Genomic DNA, 4,869 nt, shown 5'->3' on the forward strand with positions numbered 1-4,869 from the left:
GTGTCAAATCAATATTCGAGCATGTGAACAACTCCAAGCATCAACTACTCAAAACCGAGACAAAAAAACATTCAGAATACCCAAGAAAATGGAGGTAAATTGAGTTCCAATGCTATGGCTACCATACATGTATCCAACTATTGTCACATGCATCCATACATCATCATGCTCGGTTTTCCAACAAGAAGTAGTAAAAATGGGGCTCAAACAACGCTCGTATGACCCAAAAAACATCAAAATACGGGTCTAAAATTAACCAATTTCCTTGATATTATTATGTAGCTTTTCATGCCATGAATGAAGTCCTAGACAAGCTCAATCCACAATAATTTTTTTGGAAATTTTTTTATTTCAATCAGCACCCAAAAGTGGCATAAAATGTGACCTTTTGTCCATTAAATAACTAGTTCCACATATTGCAGTGTGAACATAGACAATGTGAACCAATTTCAAAATAGACAAAGCTCAAGCCTTATGCAAGTGTGAACTCATGTTCCAATAACTAATTCGAAGTTTGCCTTCAGTGTGAACATCATTAGTGAAATATCCAATTCTCTTCTCCAAAGTGTAAACACCTCCAAGATTAACCAATTCAGTTTATCGGTGTGAAAGGAGGTTAATTTGGGGGGATCAATTAAAGACTTATGATAATCTTTTTTAAAAAGCTCAAAACATGGCAATCTTCTATAGTAGCCATGCCATTAATGGACGGCTTCGATCTTCACAGATCTCTTACGTATGACGATGCCAACAAATCTAGTGGGCACATCCTCATGTAGTGTGCACATGCTATGATTTAGAGCATTGAGCTCATGCTTCTAAGCAATCAAAGCAAGAAAAAAGTCTTCTCTTTCTCTTCTTTATGCCTATCATTGGAAAGTCCCTACTTTGGATAAAGTAGGCCATGTGCTTCTTGAAAGCAATGCTAGAGCTTATTAATCATAAGCAGGCCTTAAGCTTAAGCTACCCCCTAGCTTCTAAAATTCAATACATAAGTTGATCCAAACTCAAAGACCATCAAAAACTTGTTGTCATTCATCATTTTCAGCCTCCTTTGGCTTTGCAAAATGCATTCAAAGTGAGCACCGATGCTCAAAATCTGAGCTCCAATGGCTCTAAAATCCCATGTACTTATTTCAGGTTGATTAGATAAGGATTTGTACCTATTTTAATGGCAAACACCGAGCTTTCAATTTGATGTAGACCTTGATTTGTCATGCTCCTCGATTCAATATCCTACTTTGATAACAACTAAAAAGAATAGAAGTGGATGTGCAACGAAAGGAGCAGTGGCACAAGATATGGAGGCTCAAGAGTTCTTCTTCATCTTTTTCATATTCTTTTTTCTCATTATTACATTGTCAATTGGTTACACACAAAGTATGCCCAAAATGATAGATATCTTCTTACCTTTAAGTGGCTTCACACATAGCTTCTACTTTATTTATGCATGTATAGGATATAAACTTAGCATATGTCTATTTCTCAACACACGGGGCTTAAGAAAAATCCATAGGACATTGTGTACATTTCATTTTGTTTTTTTATTGACATCTACTTTTAAGTTCTCACTTTTTGTGCATTAGCACTTTTCATGTTTTGCTTTTTGAAAAGATGAGGAAGTGGTGGAGTTATAGAAATAGGGTAAGAAAGGTGAGAACAGTGATCTCATGTTGGAGTCAAAGTGCATGGAAGAGAGCAAAGGAGACTAGGAGGAATTGAGCATAAGAAAAAACACTCATACTAAGGAACTTGAGTACATTTTCCTCAACGAAGCATTAGGTATGCTCTCCGAAGTTATGAATAGATTAAATTCCTTGGTTGGTAAATATCCTCTCTCTCTCTCTCTCTCTCTCTCTCTCTCTCTCTCTCTCTCTCTCTCTCTCTCTCTCTCTCTCTCTCTCTCTCTCTCTCTCTCTCTCTCTCTCTCTCTCTCTGTGAATAGGCCACCTTATAAGCCTTAAGGCTTGTCACACAACAATCAATTGATTATTGAACCTAAGAGACTAGTCAATTGAATCCAATAAGCCTCATGAGCCTTTAAGCTCACACCAATTCAACTGTTTGCATGCTTCAAGATTTTCTACACAATTCACATTGGATGAGTTGAGTAAAGCCTTAGACTTGTCAATTTGGCTGCATCATTATGCCTTAGTCTCTTAAGCCTTTCAACTCAGCAATGCTAAAAGGCCACTATGTGTTTCGAGGGACATATCACTCATTAATCGGTCATATGTTCAACCATCTTATGCCTTAAAGGATTGAATGCTCTAAGGATTTTAGCCTTAGTATTTGAGCTTTGGCCATGTAGCAACTCAAGGATTATAGCCTTATATTCATAAAATTGAGAAAATAAAAGTAATCACATGGCTTTTGGCCATTTTTGGTCTGGACCAATGATAAATGCCAATAGGCCACTCATAGAAATATTGTTAATTCACTCAACAAGAATTAATGAGGTCTTTATAGGCAATTGAAAATGATTAACTTGGTTGTGAGGCTATAAGACTTGAATGGGCCTATTAAGGCCATAAGCACAAGAGATGAATAATCGACCACTTGACAATTAAATACGCTATTATTGAGAAGGCCTAAGAAGGCTTTGGCTATTGTGCCTTTCAAGTAGCCAATCATGTGATTTTTTAAATGTTTTTATAATTATTTATAAATAAAATATTAAAAAATTCACTTCAAGTTAACCAAAGGTCAAATAGGTTGTGGGCTTAGAAATGGGGAGGAGTGTGTTATCGGGGCCAACCCATTCAGCTAAGGCTTAAGGCCGTTATAGGCGTAAAAGGGATGTTTTGTCTTTTGGTCAAATTAGTTTTGCCTTGTCGATCTCACTCTTTAGATCTATTGATCCATGTTTGGCAATGTATGTCACCATCTTTGAATCTTCTACTTATATGCATCATCCATAGTTTATCATCAAGGACGATGATTTTGATAGACATGCAATTTAACAAGATATGAACCAACGTTACTTTATATTATGTCAAAACTTAATATTTGCACAATGGAGCTAGAAGATTACTGGTCACCATACAAGGTCAAAAGCTAGTTGTTGTGTGCAGCTTCAGTAGGTGGAGTGATTTATGTGCATAGCTACAACAAGTTTCTTTAGCCCAACTTGCATGACAACAAAGGATATGGGACCATTCAACACCCAAGGGAGTCCTAAGTCCACCAACCATTGTGGACACACATATGGGCACTATGCATAATGCACATGAATCAGAAATCTAAAATTCAACAAATAGAAGTTGGGTTTCCAAGACACCATCCATATAGGTAGTGAATCCTAGAAAAAGGACCTTTAGGTAGCAATTTCATCTTCTTTTCAAGAGATAGATGGCTAAGGAGAAATTAAATTTTTCTCTCATAGTTTTCTCTATTGCAAAAATGCACTTTCTAGGATCTAATACAAAGGAATTGTGAAACCAACATGTAGACTTGAATCAAACTTGCACATCAAAATGCATTTGTCCTAATGTTTGCCCCAAATCTTCAATGATTTGGTGACCCAAAACAAGGGGCAAATTGGGGATTTGGTTGAAATGTCTTCCACATGCAAAATGACTAATTTTTGCAAACCCTACCACTAATCTATTGTCAACATAAAACCCTAATTCTAATCTTTTGTAAAACAAAGCTTGCATAGCTCAAGAGAGTGAAAGGAGAAGAAAGAGATTGATTCATGGCTATCCAACACCTCACTATAGCTACAAAACATTCTCCTCTTCGTGTTCATCACAAAAAATTAGCAAGCATGCATCTCCTTTTGCTAATATAGCTCTCCAACTTGGATTGCTCCAAAAATCAAAGAGAAAAAGAGAGAAAGAGAGCCCCAAATAGCTAAGATAAAGTTTCAAAATGAATAACTAGTTGCTCCTTAATTGGAACACTTTTTTTGTTAAGGGCTAATTAACAGTTTGAGAATTAATCATAAGTGAATTGCTCACTAGACCAAACTTAAGTGCCCTAAGCAAGCTGCTTATTGAGCAAAACTTTCAATATAACTCAAGTCTAAGGTGAAAATTTTCAATTCAATGAAAGTTTCACATTGCACCTTATTACTTTTGCCTTGATCTTGTACCGGCACACTTGTCCACTGCATGTCGGTGTCATATCATTCACTACCAGTGCAATTGTCATCATCCAAAAAGCTAGAGGTTATAGAATTAGAGTTCATTTTAATTAAATCATTAAGCCCAATTCTCATTCTGGTGACATATCCTCCTCTTGAAACATTGCAAGTGACCTTGATTACATGCAATTAAGATCCAACATGACATAGAAAATGACCAATACATGTATCCCAATGACCAAGTATACTATCATTATTGCATGTATTCTCAATGTACAATTGTCTATACATGTTTCCAAATAACCAAGCATACTGTCATTACACCATGTATTTATTGAGATGGCAAGCTCAACATGTACGGACATTGATGATGAATCGCTTGGTTAGATGGGTTTGGATGCGTACACTTAGCATGTCGATGATCATTATAATCCTCACATGGCCACCAATGACTTATCACTTATCATATTTATTTTGTTGCACCTACCTACAATTGGAATATTTATAGAGCCAATCAATTAGTATAGTTAGTTATGCATTGTTTAACTTAGTAGGAAATTTTCTTTTTTGTTATATCTTATTTATCTTTGTGTACATTGTATTGTGTGAAAAAGAAGAAACCAATAAGAAAACGTTTTGGTCTCATTCTCTCCTCTTGTGTTCTTAAAGTGAGCTTCCTCTTATGTGTATGGATGTGTTTAATACAATAGCTCAAGCAAGTTGCCCCACCACATTATTCGTAATATGGTATCAGAGTGGTGCCACTGAGAGAGGCTAGTTTT

This window comes from Lygodium microphyllum, chromosome 11 (assembly GCF_053477565.2).
Source record: "Lygodium microphyllum isolate KBCC chromosome 11, Lygodium_microphyllum_v1.1.10, whole genome shotgun sequence".
NCBI lineage: Eukaryota > Viridiplantae > Streptophyta > Polypodiopsida > Schizaeales > Lygodiaceae > Lygodium > Lygodium microphyllum.